At 32.8% G+C, this 19,618-nt stretch overlaps 1 protein-coding gene across 4 annotated transcripts in view; it reads right to left on the minus strand.

Annotated features, from left to right (window-relative positions):
• Positions 1-19,618, minus strand: part of LOC135838348 (GTP-binding protein Di-Ras1) — a 176,910-nt gene that overhangs the window by 67,028 nt on the left and 90,264 nt on the right. For 2 of the 4 annotated variants that reach the window (XM_065353932.1, XM_065353933.1), the window contains one exon: positions 3,048-3,104. The exons of the other annotated variants lie outside the window; for them this stretch is intronic. The gene's annotated coding sequence lies outside the window, so the exon portion shown is untranslated. The remainder of the gene's footprint in view (positions 1-3,047; positions 3,105-19,618) is intronic. 4 annotated transcript variants of the gene reach the window in all.

Here is a 19,618-nt window from a genome sequence, read left to right on the forward strand (position 1 = left end):
TAGCATGGGAAAAAATATGAAAATGGTGCGAAGAATTTTTAGACTTGGAGCTTCGAAGAAAACTCATTACCTATCAATTTTCACAGCAAACGAAATTTCGGAAATTGAAATTTTTGATCTGATTATCCAGTATGGTGGATCGCGAAAAAAAAGAAGGCGTTTGTATTTTGACAAAATTTAGAGGAGACCTTCATTTTGAGTCGAAAGTCACTCAGAAATTTTTTTTAGCTCCAGAGGTATCCCTGAAGGATAAAATATGGATGCCTTAAGAGAGGAAATTTTTGAAAAAATCGTGGTATTTTCGCTCGCTAGTTTTTGCCCAACCTGTTTTGGAAATAATTACGCAAAAAAGATGGTAAATATTTGATATTCCGAGTCGACCTGGGCTACTTCAATTAAAATCAAAGACCGCCTTTGGAGTTCTACTAAGCGATTGAAAATTTGCAAATCGGCTATTTTGAGGTACATAAATTCGTGCTTCGAAAATGTTTTTTCCCTTATATAATTATTATGGAATTACCCAATTCAAAACATGGAAGGTATCATTTCTGAAAGTGAAGAAATATTTTGGAATAGGCACAGGGGTGCTAATTTTTCAGTCATTATTAAAAATTTCAAAAAATCGAGAAAAATTGTCGAAAACTTATTAAATATTTTTTTAGATTTTTTGGACCAGAAAATTGGCATTGCTGTATTCCCCAGAAATAAGAGATTTGAAAATTTTCAGCTATTCAATAGGACCCCAAAAGTGGTCGTAGAATCTTAAATGCTATTGTTTGGATCCGGACCATTTTTTTCCAAAACAGGTAGAGCGAAAACCCCACGATTTTTTCGAAAATACTCCCTTCTTCATTGAGCTCCTATTTCTCTCCTCCAGGGACACCTCCAGAAATACAAATTTTTCTTGGTGACTTTCAACTCAAAATGAAGGTCTTCACTAAATTTGATCAAAATCATTCGACATGTTTTTTTTTTGCGATCTACTCTATTATCTAGATTTTACAAATAAGCAACCATACCTATGAAATTCTATGCAGACGAGAAAAAAAGATAGATAGAAGATAGATAAATAGATAGATATTTATTTGAAAGTGCTTACAACCCAATAATTTTGGTTTTACAAAGCACATATAATATTTTTGGAAAATTTAATTAAATGGAGTAATTTATCATTTTTGTTTAGTTTAATAATAGTATTAAAATTTAATATAGGTACTCTAGAAATTTGTTTAAAAGGGACAAGTTATCAAAGTGGTTGTTATCAAAAATTACATTACAATTACAGCATAAAGGTGGATTAATTTTTTTCAAAATGTAACTAATTATGAATTAATTTAGTGTGGCCAGTTAGAAAAGTCTAATAATTTTAGTTTGTGATCAACGCGGTTAAAACTTATCATTTTGTTGAAATTTCTTATTTTAAAAATACCAATTCGAAGGAATCGCCAATCTGCTCAAAATAAAAGAGCAATGACGATAACATGGTGTTCTTTACTTAAAGTCCCTCAAAATATTGCTCGGTTGTTTTCACCTTTCCAATTTGAGTTCAAAAATATCTCAAAAACAAAACCTCCTCGGAAAAAAACCAATCTTTAGAATGATACAACAACGTTTTCAATTTCTTTTTAGACAAAGCTAAAAAGTGAGTGCACGTAGGTGTATAGGTAGATACGAGTATACAGTGATTCCCGAATAATTTCTCAGAGACTTATCCAGAATATTATAGTGTTGCCACGGTCATTGAGTGAGAAACTCAATTAAACATGATATATTTTTCCTCTATCAAAGGAGTCTTTTGAGCTGCCACTCTTCGATTAGAAGTCAAGATACATCAAAACAGCATGTCCTAAAACTCCCACTACCATTTTAGATACTCTAGTTCATTTTTGAGCTTTTGACGAATTTTTGAAAATTTCAAACATTCAAAAAAGCTGTTTGATGACGGTTTTTTGCCTTTTTGACAATATACTTTTTTATCAAAGAAATAAACAAGTGTAAATAATTGCTTCACTTGAAAAATTATTTTGATTCATCACCAATAACAGATATTTTAATTTTATTATGAATTTTCAAAAACAAGTTGTCTATCATTTTTTTTAAAAGTTCAAAACTTCTTTGTGAAAAACTGCACAGCTCAAATCAAGCATTTTCCCAGAGTATCACACATAACTGCCGTATTAATCTTGAAATGTTCAGGTTGATAAGATAAGAAAAATTTTATTAAGTAATAGGCCTAATTTTATTAAATTTTATATTCGCGTAGAATAATGTTCATAAATTAAGCTTAGATTTTCATTTTTTCATAATGGAAATGAAATTTAGAATATTATTTTATAATTTTTCTGAAGTTTCAGATAATGAAGAAAAATTTATCTAGATTTACAATTGAGCAAAAATAGAAACTGAAAGTTAAAGGGTCATTGACGTATCTTATTTGGTAAATTGATACATAAAAGTTTACTTCAACGCGAGTACAAATTTCAAAAAATGGAAATTTTTTCCAAAAGTTTTCAAAAGTCAGTGTCATTGTTACGCGAATTAGTGCCATTTGGGTAAGCAATTAAGCATCTTATGAATCAAAGTCTTCAACATTTTAAGCGGACCTACCGCACAAAAAACATATCCAAGGCAAAAATATTGATGAATCGTTCAGTAATTTTTTTTTTAGAAATTTGTCATCATTCATCCTAATTCTCATATTTTATGATAATTGATCATGTCTGCTGATCGATTAATTAACTTTCACGCGCCATTCATGAATGTCAATGTACCTAATCCAAAGTGTCAAATTTAACACAGAATGTCATGTGTGCCAAAATCAGTAAGTATCAAGTTTTGGCACTTTTCTACTGGCACGAAGGCATTGCATCATGAAAGGTAAATGTAGTCAGAGCTGTCAGAGGATCATTTGAACAATAAAATTGAATATACCTAGTTACCTACCCAATTTATCGTACCTCACGCACGTGCCTTTCCAACTAAATTATCAATTCGTTTCTTTACGAAACTTTTCGATAAACTGAGTAGGTAGATAATTTTATACATACCTAGATTGTTCAATTTGAAAAATCCAAATCACGTGTCAGATTATGTATTCTTCATTCCTATGAAAAAAAAAGAATAGAAAACGATAAAATTCATAATCTAAATATAATCGGCACTCGTCATTCGGATAAGTACATATTTCAACAATTTTTTCTACACAGAAAGTGAATCCAATTTCACTCGCAGCATTTGACATTTCAAATTCGTACAAAGTTTACTTTTTTCTGTCACACAGTGAAAGAGGGAAAAGCAGTCATAAATCCAGTATTTTTTGTGTGTAAAAATGCCTTCACTATGAATGACAGGACAGATTGAAAGATAGTAATTTTCATTTTTTATCGGGGAAAAAATTAATGAAACCTAACATCGAACACGGTCACATATCATTGACGAAAAGATCAACGATCTCGTCGCGTCGTCACATATGCAATGACGTGTTTGACAAAACAATATAGAGAGGTAAAAATACTCGAGTATATTTAAAATTTAACGAAGCGTTTAATCGAATCACACACACGTACTTGGGGCATTTTGTGCATAATCAACAAAGCCAACGAGTAGATATTTATTTATTTAAATTGTATACGTAAAAGCTCGACGTACTCCTTACAGCTGTCAAACGTATTAGTATTTTTTTCACACTAACGAAAAAAAATCTCGCGAAACGAGGCTGCGTTATCGATATAATAATGAAACGAATACTAATACATACCAAGAGTGTAGAGAGATAGAAATAGGAAGAAAAGGAACGGAGGGGTAGAGGGGGCTTGGCAGATGAAAAAATTACCAACAACGAAGCCTGGTGAAGAGATAAAAATTTTTTGTTCGAGCGAAAACCATCATCATCGGTATTATTTATTAGCGAGAATATACGATGGTATTATTTTAATCGTTATCGTCATCAATTTAGTAAATGAATACTGTTCGTATTTCTTGAAAATTACACGATAAAGCGGCTAGAAAAACAGCACACATAAGTTGCTAACTCATTTAGCCTCCGACGATGATGTTAAAACAGCGCACCTCAAGCTACATGAAAGCGAAATGCTTTTCCAGCGGCTACCGAAAGTAAGTATTACGTTTAAGAAGACGCCAACGATAAACATCTGCTGTAAAATTCATTTGTATAATTAACATTAAAACCAGCGCGGAATTTACCCAGGTAAGTCATTCTCAACGAGGGAATTATTTTTCGGAAAAAAAATTTTTTCCTAAAAAATAAAGACCTGGAAGGCGTTTTGTTCTTTATTTTGCATTAAACAATTGTTTTTTGCAAACTTTCTTTCCTTATTTTTTTATTATTTATTTTCATTTGCAAAAAACAAACTATTATTCGAAAAATGAGTGTAGTCTTCACTTTGGGAAACTTTTCGACTTCTACTCTCAATTTATGCATGATTCGTTGTAAACTTTTCAAGAGCTTTGTATTATTTTTTCGACAATATGAAATTATAAAGGGTTGAAAAGGTTGTTTGGACAAAAAATCAAATACAACGAGTTATAAGAAGAAAAAAATTAAATGAAAACTTAATTTTTAAAAAAGGTGTTAATTATTCGACGAGTATAAGTAAAGTTAATAAAGGGGGGGGGATTGAAAGTTGTTGTTTCTGGGAATAAAAAAATCGATCGATTAATATTCTTCAAACAGTGTGAACTTAATTAGAGAGTAAATACACTACATAGATAAGTACTATGCATGTTGATTTGTTGAACCCTATATGGCAGGAATTTTGTATGTAGGCGGGCACAGAAACCCAGCTGCTCTCTAAATCATGTTCACTTGGAATTTGAAGCACAATTTTATCAATATTCAATATTTTTAAGAAGAGAAATCATGTCGACTATAAGTAAGTAAACATTTTTCAAAATTTGATTAAAAGTATGTATACTGTCGTGGCAAATATTTTGGTATTTCAAGCCAACAACGCCAACATAGTCCCCGACCCCTTTTTCACAATCCCAAAACTACTCAAAATTTTTGTAATCAACAGTGATTTAAGTAGGACATAGAGGATAGGGAATTTCTCAATCATTTCTCCACCATTCATTTTCCAGTAAAATAAGAGAGCATAAAAAATCGTATTCAGGCATTTTTAAGGGAATTTTTCACATTTTTAGAGAATTTTTCAGACGTTTAAGAAATATTTTATCCAATTTCAAATTTTTGTGCTGTATTTGGCTAATTTTTCATTTTTCCCCACTAAATTTTCTGAAGAAAACCAGGTTAAAAACACATTAAATTGAACAACACGCACCTAAGGCTATATAAAAAAGAAAATGTTCACTTATAAGATACCAGCGCCAATTAAGACCCTCCAAGTGTTTTTGGCCGGACATTATTCCCTCCCAAATTGAGATTTAAAAAAATTATTTTCACCTTACTTGAGAAACTTTGAAGTTTTATATCTGTAAAATGACATATTATTATTTGTTTTTATTCTCAACTCCTCTAGAGACTGAGGCCAAGCGTTTCAAAAAAAAAAAAAAATAGGCTTTTCAGGAACGGGTATTCCTAATTAGGCCCACCTCTTTTTTTTTTTTTTTTTTTTTTAAATAAAATTCACATTTTCCTCGGGGGAGCGTGGCCCTGGATATGAAAAGAGTAGGTAAGTTGTACCGGGAGGGGATGCGCCTGGAGCTCCCACCAAAAGGAAAGATGTGGTCCAGCGGAAGTGGCTTCACTGCTTTTGAGGAATTTTCCACGCCACTTCCGATTTGCGTAGAAAATATAGAATTTAGCCTCTTCATAACTTTCGTAGCCTTAGCACGTATTGTTTAAAGCTCGCGTGTAGATTCGTTTTAGCCTGAGGGTATGCACATTAGAGTGTAGTCTCCTCTGTTTGTATTCTTGTGTATAATTCGATGTGATATTCGTTCGTAACTTAATCAAGCTGTAGAGCACGTTCCGTGTCATTTATTCGCGTATCTTCGATATTTTACTTTAAGAACCTATGAGCTAATATACCTGGGAGGAGTGTAGGGCTAATAAGTCCTACACAATATACATACGTGAGGTAGAAGTCATCTTAACCTTCATAAAAGAAGAGAAGCACTTTCACCATCACAATACGAGTAAATTGATTTTTAACCACAATTAATGCATTTTGACGAAAACATTTTCCAAAGAAAATTTGTTGGACTTTATTGAGAATTTTAGTGCCTATTTTTAATAAGGCCTGCCTTTTTTAAATCAAATTTTCAATTGAAAGGGCTGGTTGAAAACACATTTTGGTATAATGAAACCATATTCATGCATACCGCAAAACTCAATACAATATCATTATTTTTCGTCACATTAGGTAAACAGATACTGTACTTTATGGGTAAATTTTTTTCGATCAACTACAGCAGATAGAGCAAGGCTAGGATTTTCTTGCTCGAGCAAGATAGTGAACTTATCGATAATCTTCACGATTCACAAAATTCCCAGTAAAATGAATCCAATTTGTTGAAACATTTTCCCCGCATTTTTATGGGATTTTTCACGTTTTCAGTAAATATTTCACTCGGTTTGAAATTTCTGTGCTGTATTTGGCTAATTTTTTCAGTTTTTTTTGTTTTTTAAAAATATTGGCATGTTTTCTTTTTTTAGTTTATTAATTTTTTTTCAATTTTTAGATATTGTTGATTAATTTTTTCGATATAAAACGTTATGTTTTTCCATGTGTTTCGTTTCTCAGTTTCAGGGAACAAAAGTAGGTTTTAATTAAAATTGTTCTAAAAAATTTGCAAAAATGTTTGAATCTCTTGCAATGATTTCTTATCGGATTTTGTGGCAAAATTCGAGATATTTTTCTGATTTTTCTTTTAAATTTTTAATTCTGTTTTTTTTTTTTTTTGTTAATTTTACGTATTTTGTCTTGAAACAAAAAGTTCCAAAAATAAACACGTCCCTCACTCAGCTGAAATAATTCATTTTTTCTATAGGTATAGATACCAATTTAAACGATATTGTCGAAGAATTAAGTATCAACGAAGGTAAATTGCGGAAAGGGGGATTTTTCTAGAAAACGTTACAATCTTGGAAATTGAAGTAATACTGCACAACTGGTTATTTTTTCTCATACGAACAGAAAACATCGATAATATTACAACCTCTACCCCCATCTATCCTTTTCCACCACTGAACCAACAAATTTGAGAAATTTTCAAATCCCAACGAAATTATAATTCGCTAGAAAGCGGATTATTGGTATGTTTATTCTTGCAAAACGTAGGACGTTGATGCAGGTTATACTCGTATTTTAAAATGATGTTTACTAAATCGAAGTGGGCAATTTTAAACTTGAAGTATAATTAAGATGACCGCGTAAAATCCTTTATAATTAAATCTGCGACAGTAGTACTTGACGGGTTACATTAATTGAATTTTCTGCGCGGCCACAAAATTAACTCAATCATGTGGATGGATTCTCAATCACGATTAATATTCGGAAGAGTGTATTTTCACGGAAAATATGTATATATACTCCTGGGTCTGGGTTACTGGCTCGAATGCAGTTATTAAATTCAACCCTTGTAAAGCTTCGTTGGGGTTAAATTCAGTTATCATTTTAATATAATATTGCGAAATTTAAACGAGAATTTCAAGCTACAGAGAGTTTTTTTCTCTTCCTCTCTGTTTCTGTTTTGCGACAATTTAATAAATCTGTTACCCGTGTGTCTACACAGTAATCACGTTTCCTATCATATACGAGTATTTTATCCATGTTATAGGTACAGTAAAGCAATATTTTCATCGATTAATATTATAAGCCGACGATGAAAAAAATATCAGAGCGTTGAATACCTACTTGATAGATTTTTTTTGTACACGTGACGTCTAGTTTTGACCACTGAATCTTGTATACTTTTACTCGAATAACTATAGTATACAACTTCTGTTAGACGATTGGTTAACGAATATGGCCCAAAATCAATGTCTTATAAAAGTACGAGTAATACGAATAGGTACCAGATACCTAACTAGGAACGAACAAAAAACACTTTTCAATTAAAACAAAATTTTCTTCGAATTTGGAAATTTTTTATACTGAAGTAAGGCTAAGTACCCACAGTCCACACGGAGAATAGGCCAAAAATTTTCAATAAACGTCATCTATAAATGTAATTAGAAGTAAGCAACTTTTCACCTAACACCTATATCTACGGGTACCTATCTACATCAAATTGTTCAATGAATTCGTCGAATAAATTGTTTGAATATTCTACAAAAAGTGCGACAAATACATTCAGAGATTTCAATAAAACTTTTCTAATTGGTTCAAATTACCAAAAATCTCTTTCTTTCGAGCTATAAAATTTTTTTGTACGATAATTACTCGCGGAGGCGTTACTTTTGGAACTACCCTCGTATTTTGGTTCAGCTTTCATGTCAGCTGGAATACTTACTTATACAGCTGATGTCAAACTGATTTTTGTAAAGATAATCCGAACCGAAAATATCATTGATGTACTTACCTAGTTTTTCAACTCCCTACCTATTTTTGAAATAAGAATGAAAAAAATCATTATACAGCTTACATTTTGATGGACCACCCTGTATAACCTTCAACATTTACTGCTGTGAACGTACTCAAAGCTAGCAGTATTTGTACAATAAATTACTCTTCATTTTATTCAAACGTGACTTGACGCTTTTGTTACATCTCGTGGAATTTTTTGCGCTATTTAAAGAGCAACAACTCGACAACAATAAGCTAAAATGAGCGATGCAGATCGCTAATAAAGTTAAAAGTAGATATCATATTCTTATCCGCGTGTTTTCTCATCGTCATACACACGAGTATATATGTACGAATACGAGTACATCATAAGTTGTGATAAATTCGACGGTGTCGTTTTTAAGCGGGATTTTCGTAGTAAAAGCTCTTTCATCCGTCACATGTTGAAAAAATTGACGCGAATTTTTTTGTTAAAAATCGTGCTCGTAAATGCACGACCGTTTTATTTTAAACATATAACACATGTGTAGGTATAGTTTTACATTTTTTATGAGTTTTCTTAAAACTTACAACGAATATCGCGATATTACCCACTGCGCGAAATTGTGAAAGGAAAAATCATACAGAAGAGTGTAAAACTCGAACGTTTCAAATTCTCACGTTCGTTGATGTTTTTGACTTTTCGTTATAGAAATCGTATCGCGTGTCGATGAATACAAATTCGTAAATAGGATTTGAATTCTTTTCGAGTACCTACCTAAAATATACAATACATACATATAGGTACGATCTAGTGGTATAAATGGCTGAAGAGTGTCAAAAATATTCAGTTGGTTAAACGGAATTCATCATTATTCATAATACTAAGGAGACTAAGGGTTTTCCAAGCTAAAAGAAATAGATAAGCGTAATAGAAATACCACTTCAATGATAATACATCAGATCGTAGGTACATATATTGAAAATAATAATCACGATATTGATAAAAGAATTACTATGAAGTTGATTTTTAAAAAAATTAAATTTTTGTATTCTTGAAATTTTATGAATTTTAATCATATTTTAGAGCAATAGTGAGAGTAGGGGCTTTGGGGCAAGTTAAGAGGAACAAATTTAAAAGCTTCAAATTAATAACCATCAACACACAACTTCAGTTTTAAAAAATATATATTTTTAAAATTTTTGATCGTGATGGAAGGGTGAATTTGTCTAATTTTTGAATGGTAGCGTTCAACTATTGTATGTACCTACTTATCTTAAAAAGTTGAACTTACACTTTGAAAGCTCGAATTTGAATTTTTTAAATTGTACATCACTGATTGTAAAATCTCTCGCATATGTTTTCTTCGAAACCTCGCAAACAAATTTGCTTCAAGTTTACTCTCTAAATTTAAAGCAGTCAAATTTCACTGCTTAGCAGTCACGACATTTTGCCTTTTTAAAGCAGTAGTTTTTTTTACTGCAAAACAGTAAAAAATTACTGAATTGGTCAGTAAAAAATCATTTTGACTGACCAATTCAGTAATTTTTCACTGTTTTGCAGTAAAAAAAACTACTGCTTTAAAAAGGCAAAATGTCGTGACTGCTAAGCAGTGAAATTGACTGTTTCAAATTTAGAGAGTAGCCAGTACCAAGAAATGAACCTTCAAAGTTCGGCAGTTTAGCAAACGCTCAATCCCTCCCCACTCCATAGGGGTTTCTGAATTTTTTGGACTTATTGAATTACACATTTTTGAAAGCTTTCGCCATCACTTTTCTCGAGCTAATAGTTCCACTTGAATTACTCGATTACGTACATACTGCTCATGAAAAACATCATGTTCAAACTTTTAATTGGCTTCTCGTTAAAAAAAAATGTAGTTCAACTTCTTGATTTACAATTTTTTAACGCTTTTTCTCTCACTTTGCTCGGGGCTACCTATTCGCTTTTTGCCTTTTCCTTCAAGATAGAAATCTTCTAAAAAATCATTATTTGAATTCAAGAAAATATGTGAGCTCCTCACAAAAAACATTGTTTTTTTTCAACATCAACATCTCAAAATTTGAATTCTCAGAGATTGGACTTATTTCTTTTTCCTAAAAACACAAGATTTCAAAACGAAAATGGAAATTGTCATCAGGAAAAACTACATAGTAAGTAGGTACTCAACTATTTTTTATCATGCCAGACGGCAAATTTTCAGCAGGAACAAAGCCAAGAAAGACTGGTAGGAAGCTGCTCACCAGCATTCCGTTGAAATTGGGAATTTATTGGAAATAAGTATCCGAAAAGTTAGAAAAATGTAGGAGATATTTATTGAAACGAAATTCAGACAGTTGAAAACTACCAACTTATGCTACTTTAAATCAAAAATGTTTTTGATTCAAAGCTGTATTGATGATTTTTCTTCATTCAAGTCCATCATTTTCTTGAATTTCTCAACTTTTATTTTTTCTAAATCATCTTATCGGGCAAATTTTCAACAGGATTTCTAAAAATTTCAAGCTTGAAAATATAACATTATCAAAAATAATGATTATGAATTTTCATAAGTTTGTACATTCGCTTCGCTTGGGCGAATTTTCTCTTTTTTCGAAATTAAAATTTCTGAAAAGTGTTTAGTTCAAATCTGAAAAAATCAATCTCAAATTCAGGAATCACAAGTCATGTGATTTTTTTTACTTCTTGGATTATACCATAAATTTTCCAATGCTTTATGCTCTCATTTCGCTCGCGAGCCAATTCGAGTGCAACTGAAGAAAACTTATGTATTCAGGAAATCTCAAAAATTCCTTACTCAAATCAACTCGTTTTCTAAAAGTTGTACATAGATGCTGGAGATCGATTGTAAATTTAAATAATCATGAATTGCATTGTAACATTTTTTGATACTTTAAAATTCTTAAGCGAGTTAGTTGGGCATTCAATGATTTATTCCCCCCCCCCCCCCCAGAAATATTTTCGTTACGTCTCTTAATTTTCAGTCAACACTCTCAGAAAAAACCTTCTAAGTATTTTCGTTCTTTATTAGACTCGGGACTCTGGAAAAACCAACACTAAATTCTATCAACCATCAGCATAAAATACCGAAGACAATAAGATGGCGTTAATAAAATTGCATACTCAGTTTGCCGTAAATCCAGCGCGCGTATCATTTATATAAATACGGAAACCAAGCAGGCAATTTTTTCGACCTGTTCATTTGTAAGATTCTGACAAAATTTTGAAGCAATGAAGTCTCATATTTCAAGACTGGTTGAACTTAGAGTAAATGTGCATGCGAAGGTTTTTTTTTAAAAAAATAGGTACCTACCTACATATTAAAGGGATTCAAGTTCAGTCAAGGTTCTGAAAAGCTCAAAACTGAATTTTCAAGGCGAAAACTCAACATTTCATCATAAATACACAAATGAAAAGCTATAATCTGAGGTTTTGTTCCACTGATGAAATTGTAAATTTTAAATTTGCAGCAGAACGCTGAATTGAAAAACCAGACTGACGATGAAATAACTACGCAATGGCGCGAAAAACTATTCAAAAATTTTAATCTCATCTCATTTTGCAGAATGAAGTCGATCATTCAGAATCTGACATAATGTCAAGAATATAGGTACATTGTAATTTTTTTTCACAAATTCTCACAAAAAAAACAGACACTTTAAAAGTCTTATACATAATAATATAATTTCTGGAATTCTAATTTTTTCAAGTTTGTACTCTCAACCTGGCTAAAAGATTTGTTGACAAATAAATCCGTCTGATGTAATATCAAGAAATGTAAGTGAGTACATGAAGTTATCGCCAATAATTGGTTATTTCTTCGACTAAAAAAAAGTAAGTAACTTAAGAATGGCTTTTCGCTCGTTGCTCAAAAACTCTAAAAAGGAGACTACATCAGTTACCAAGAATTTGAACCGTCAAATACTGCCTTAGAACGAGTATCGAGTCAGTTGGCGCAACTGCCTTTTGCGCTCATATTTACCGCCAAATTATTATTAATTCTGCCGCAGAGTTTTTTATTTCAACAGTTTTTCTGGTCGTAACTACAATTTTTTACAACTTGTTCATCAACGACAGAATCTCATTAAATATTATCGCCGTCATAATTTTGACAGCAGTATTTTTTTATGTAATAAAAAATAACCTCTAAAGGCAAGAGCGAGCAGCTTTTTTTTGATAAAAAGCCGACTTCATAAACTAATTTTTCATTTCGAGAATTTTATCCAGTATTTTTTTTGTTGGCAAAAAAAAAATACACGAAGAAGCGATCCTAAAGTATCATTCGTAACATAAAATCAATCGTACAAGACTACAAAGATGGCGAACGTGTAAGAATAATTGTCTACTCGATACGCCGTAAATAATGACTAGAAATGTTATCAATCACATCCCACTCTACTAACAAAGAACAATTCTCGAGACAAAACTTTCAAAATAGGACGAAATAACAAAGAAAAATTCGTCAAAAATGTCCCCATGTTTCCTTGTTTTTCTTTCGTTTTTTTCAGCTTCAAATAAAAACAACCAGAAAATTGTACGTGATTATAAAACGATTACTAAACCTAAAATAGAAAGGTATCTAGACCCACAGATACATCAGTTCAAATTATAGGTAGAAATTTATTTGGATTCGGATTACGTTCGAGTGTTATAACCGCAAGTGAAACGGGTTAAAGACTCAAGCGCTTCGATAAGGAGGTAATTGCGAAGAAAAATTCATCGCCAAGTGCACCGCATCGTGAATTGCACGATTAAGTATAATGTAGTGTAAATCGGCATTCGTTTGCCACCTTCATTTACATTTTAACAACGAAGGGAAATTTCCATCAAAAGAGAAATATCCAATTAGTACAGTACTTTTGTAATTACTTCAACTCGTCTAAACGTAGACTGTACAATGCAATGCATGGAAACAAAAGAGGGTGCAGCTTCAGATGGCGGCAAGGAGAGGAACTGAATGCCTCGCATATCATCTTTAAAACTACGACACTTTTCAATTTGTAAAATCGTCGTATAATCGAAGAAACAGCACATTGTAGCTTTTAATAAATCCTTTTTATAATATTTTAAAACACCCCGGAGCGAGTTTACCTTTTGTGCGAATTTTTTCAATATTTCGACGAGCTCGATGCTTTTTAAAATGTATATTCCGATTAATTGCGAATTTTCATTTTACCTCGGGGGAATCGACGTCGAACATGAAAAAAAAAAACGAGCGAGAAAGACAGAGGGAAAAATCAACCGAGAATTTCGAATTTAGTTTTTTGACGTCAATTTACTACCCCGAACGGTAATCGAATTATTGGCTAAAAATTTATCTATTACCGCTTTGCATCGCAATAAACCAGTTTTTACAAAGAGTGAAAAGTATAAAAAGCATCGTGAAACGATGTTTCGTCGAGTATACTAAAAATTACTAATTATGATAATGCGCAATTTACGTAGATACCTGCACTACCGAAGAGTGGAAAAAAAACTCGTCAACTTGATTATATGGATCACTTTGAAAAGAGCTTTTTTTCCCTGCGCTTATTTTTTCATAATGACAACTTCAAAGAAGTGGTGGGTCGTACTTGGTGAAAATGTCAGGCTCTTAAATTGCGCGTTAAAACCGACAAAATGAAACGATTAATTTTTTAAATTATTTTTTCAACTTTTACACAGCGATGAAAAATTATTAAAAATTACTCGACGGCGCGGCGGGGAGGTTAATACAGGCGAATAGAAAGCATACGTTTTACGTTTACGAGAGAAAATTTCGAAATTCTTTTACAACAAAAACTTGTTACTTAATAGGGCAAGAAGAATTTGAAAAGTTGCAAATTCAAGATGAAAAATTTTACGATGAGCCAAAAGGAAAATTTTTTTACGAAACCTCGAGGCTATCTCGAGTTATATAGTATTTTCAAACACGTTATTAAATATTTTGCGACCACGATAGCTGAGCATGGGAATTAATTTCATTCTGTCGAGCACCGTTTTCGAGTCGATGGTTGAAATATCGCCGCTTCGCGACTTGTCTAAGTACATCGTACACGTCGTACGAGTATTACCTACTTCAAAGTAAAGTAGGTATACCGTACAAAGACGCTTGATGAAATTATCGTGTTTCAACAGCATGTATGTGTATGTATGTATAATAAAGATGCACACGAGATGGCCTTTTTTCCAACATCCTTCATTAACTCGCTATAAGATGTGTACGAAAGAGGGTAACGTTGTGACTGATGAATCAGACAAATATATAGAAATGTTTCTTAAGAAGACGTTTTCAAAAGGTTGATGAATTACGTATCAAGTTTTGTCTTTTGCCATGTTTCCAAACGATTTCTCAAAATATGCTGGCAATACTTTCGGCTTTTGTTTGTCGCATTCGTTTTAATGTATTGGTTTCGATCGACTAACCTATTATAGGTTATTCGCGTTATTCGAGTATTTTTGGCAATTTATTCCTCATAATGGTCTCCTTTCGAAGGTATATTTTCGAGGCGACTTAATGAACTCGAGAATATGATTTTTCACGTACACTATGCTTCTGCAACGTTTAGATTAATTGTCGATATTTTCGTCGTTTCGAACTTCATTTGACTTATGTGCAGGTTAGGGGGATTCTGCGCCAGGAGCAAGGTGTTATATGCCTAGAAACTGGGAAAATACAACGTGTTCGGTTCATTGCCATGTGGAATTCAAACAGTATTGAGTTTAAAATTAACATGTGTAATTGTGTATCGAGTTTCCAGTCAATAGTTGCAAAATTCGATTTCAACTAAAAACTCGGTGCAAAGAGCAGTCCCCGAGGATGTGGATATGAGCTAAATAAACTAATAAACTCCTTCTATTTGAATTTTAAAAATTCTCATTGTACTGTTTTTCAAATCAAATCAGTCATTGTTTGAAAAAAAAAACTTTCTTGATTCGGGTAAATAATTCTAGGGAATAGTGAAACCAATATACGTAAATAGGGAGAATTTTGTGGAATAATAATCCACCGAAGTCACAAATCGGTTTGAAAACCATAATAATCGTTTTGTGCTTCTTTTGGAACCGATGCCATTAAAAAGCTTAATTTTCCCTTCAATAGGTATTCATAACAAAACCAATGAACATTAATGGGGAATTTTTTTCAAAAATAATTCAACAGCATGAGTAAAAAACATTATTCAAAAAGACTTTAAAAAATTGTCAGTTCCTAAGTTGAGCTAAAAATAAAAAAATGGTGAAAGAAAATGATGTCTTTGACCAAAAAATGAAAAAAACAAAAATTGTTATACTATGCATATTTTTTCAAGGACTAGAAAAAGTGCATATTTGATAAGATGTCCACGAATCATGAAATTTCCTGACGTATGAGCCCGATATTATTTTGCATATTTTGCATTTTTCAGACCAAATTGCATATTTTATCATATTTTAGTGAAAAAACCTGGATATTTCTGCATACCTAATATTTGAGCATTTTCTAGTAATTTTTTTGCATATTTATAAAAATTTTGCAAAAATTGACATTTTTAAGACTTTTTTTGTTCAAAGAATCACAACACTGAAAATACTTAAGTGACAAGAAACCGAGTATTTTGGTGGAACATCTCAGAATGCATTTAATACGAGGGGTATCTGGAAAGTCAGGTATACAGAATTCTAAACATTCAACAAAATGAAGGGCTCTATTCCAAAGTGGGTTAAGTCATTTCAAAAAAAGGCACGTTTTACGGGAAAGGTGCACCGAGCTTTGGAAACAGAACAAATTTCAGCATCAAAAACTTTAAACGCATTTTTTGGAGGAAAAAATGACTTGACCCACTTTGGAATAGAGCTCTTCAAATGTATTTGATGAAAAAGTGATACTTGATAACTATGTACATTTATATGTACCTCAAAATATAGACTTTCTACTATTTCTCGACATGACTACTTCTCCACTTTGACCCATTTTTCCCACCATATTTTCAATTTCAAAATTCCCTCTTCAAAAAACTGTACATGCTGATTTCAGTCGAATTCTATGACCACTGTCTGCAACTCCTCGTCACTGTCAAACTTCTGACCACTCAGGTGTTGCCTTAGAGGATTCAGATTTCTTCTCCTATTATGATTTACTCCAAAAAATTATCCTCAATTGCCTTTGAAGATTTCTTAGCACGCATTTGAGCTTCCAGGGCTTGTGTTCAGCCATTAGTTGTTTGAGCACAATTTCGCGAAAAATTTTTCAAAATTTCAAGTCATCTTGCCAGATCTTATGAACTACAGACTTGAATTACCTACTTCATCAACAATTTCTCGGATTTCGATTTCACGATCGGCATAAATGAGTTGTTCAATGCGGGTGCTTCATCTCTTCTGTACGGGGAGTCATGGGCCAACTTTATCCTCCAAATCTGTCTCTTCAAGGTCACATTTTGAACACCAGATTGATATTTTGATTACTGGACATCGCATTATCACCACACAATGCACAAATTTTCTTTGAAGTTTCGTAGATCGTTTTTCTGCGTGATATGCGCGTACTACCCTGCACACTTCCCCTATCAACGTGTACAGTGGTATCAGTAGCAACATACTCAAAACGGGATAGGAAAAGTTTTACTGCATGTATCGACAAATAGTTTGTGGCAGCTCGAAGTAGAACCTCACATCTAACACCATACAAAGTTTCAAGTCGCTAGCTCAATTCCTTCCCAGTAAAACAAAATGTGTATCTGACTTTCCAGACACCCCTTGTAATTGCATGCAATTCCTTTAGTTGAATATTTGCAAATTTTTTTAGTTGAATTTCTTATTTTTTCCCCCTTTGTTTCTTGATTTTATGAATTTGATGATGAATTTATTAAGTATGAAATGACTTGTTTTACCAATTTTTTAAAAAGAGGTGTATTTTTGGATCACTTGCGTTTATCTTGTTTTGAATTAACAATTTTCACATTATTTTTTCAGCTTAAAAAATCCTTTTCAGGGATAACGTGACTCAAACTGAAATTTTTGGCATATTTTCTGCATATTTTGGGTGAGAAAATTGCATAAAAATCCCAGCTCTACTAATATAGTCGTCTCCAGCACCATATTCCCATCACATCGATCCTGCTCCAATCCTCTTTGCAAATGGCCCAAGTCTCTGATACATATCTACTTATACATAAACACTGTGACGTGAGAAGTCTAGCGTTTTTACCAGATTAATACTTATATAGGTACAGTACAATCACTCAAAAATTAATATGGATTAGTTAATTAGGCTAAGAATTTGTTGGTGAAGGTTCAAAGCTTAATTTACCTTTAAACAAAATCGAAGGAAGTTTTCATCAGCTAAAAGGAGCGTGATATTTATACAACAATTTGCACAGCTTCCACGTCAGATTGTTTTGAAAGAGAAACGTTGAAAATTTATGTTAGATCGTGGCTACACTGGAGTAGGCCACGCCTATATTCTCCGACGATCTGTATATGCGTTGTGTAGAATGTTCACGGAGACCAGTTCTCCAGTATGTCGTATATGTATTTTGTGTGTGTTTTCTGTGTACAAGTGGCGCGATGTTTTGATGTTTAATAAAGGCGTTTAAGCCCCTGTTTGTGTTGTTATTTCGCGATTGCGATGATACGTAAGTTAGAAACGTATTTTCTAACATGGTGGAGGCGAAGCCGGGTAACCCCTCAAACGGTAATTCCCGCAGTGACGCGAATTCGAAGGTCCGAGGTCCGAGAACAAAATACCTATCTACCAAGAGATTAGGTATCAAGGTGACGATGACGCGAACGCGAATTCGGATGCGAGGAGAAGAACAAGATACCTGCCAAGTGATCAAGTATCAAGGAGATAAGTAAAATATTATCTGGGTAATATGTATCCTTTTCATTATGCATTATTGTACATATTAGTTGGCCAACTTAGGTAGGTTAATGTTATTTGCATGTACATGTATATGTGTGTGGTGGGTAGATAGGTAGGTACATATCCACATACGGATAGGTATAATATTGTGTGTATTTTAGATAGGTATATACCTACTTACCAATAGGTATTATATGTTGCATCAGATTGCTTTTAGTAGATCTACGTATTCGTTCGCTGTTGTCTGCAGCAGCAGCGGCGGATACAGGTTAGGGTGACAGATTCTAAAAATAGCATGTGTTTTAGAGTTCCCTTTTGGCGGCATCATTTTACGACTTTGCTTGTTTTACTTGCATGCGTGTGTATAGGTATAGGTACCTATTTTATTACGTTAAATATTATGCAGTGGTCATATACTCGTACATGAGTATTTTAAAGGAGTGCTTATGTTTTGAGATCTGCCGCTTGGCTAAAATAATAAGATTTAATGATGCAGAACTTTTTTATTGTTTTTAAAAAATGTCAACCGGCCGGTGATAAAAGGGATGCGACAAGTGTATGTGTATTTGGAGCTGGAATACTGTGTATTTTTCAATTGTGGTGTGCTGTATTTTTCATGATGTATGGAATTTGAAAATTACGAGCTCTTAGTAAATTTTAATACCTAAGATTTCTTTTACCACAAAGAAATCTTACAGCTGCAGAGTGGCGAGTTGAGATGCGAGGCACAGAGGTGTGGTTTATTCTTTCAAGTGCCTGTATGTAGTGTAGTACCTACTAGGTTTACATTTAGTATTGTGACTGTGACTGTGGTGTATGTTCACGATCTTTTGTGTGCTTTCTTTGGAGATTATTTTTCAATTTTAAATTGATAAAACTACTGAACTATTGATTGTGCTTTGTGGTGTGTACTCTAGTACAGTTCGAGAGTGTGATTTGCTGATTTGTTTATTGCAGTCAAGGTGAGAAATGATATATGTTTACCTAGGTACTACCTACTTAAAATGTGATAAGAGTGTGGGTTCATTGTTACACACTGGTTTCAGGATCTCAATATGAGTGTTCCATATTGCTGAAAATGAATCTCAGTGGGTAACATGAACGAAAAGTGAGCTATCAAGCAAGTTAATAGCTGGGAATATGAGAGTACCATATTCTTGGGGATGGACTTGTGAGATAGTAGGTATAGGTGAGTTTGATATTTCTTTATGAAGAAATTTTATTTGATGAAAATTTTAAAAATGAAATTTTGAATTATGTGAGGACCTTCAATCAGTTCAGTAACTGAAAATAATGAGTGTGCCATATTTTCGGTGACAGTTCTGT

The sequence above is a fragment of the Planococcus citri genome, chromosome 3 (genome assembly GCF_950023065.1).
Source record: "Planococcus citri chromosome 3, ihPlaCitr1.1, whole genome shotgun sequence".
NCBI classification, from domain to species: Eukaryota; Metazoa; Arthropoda; class Insecta; order Hemiptera; family Pseudococcidae; genus Planococcus; species Planococcus citri.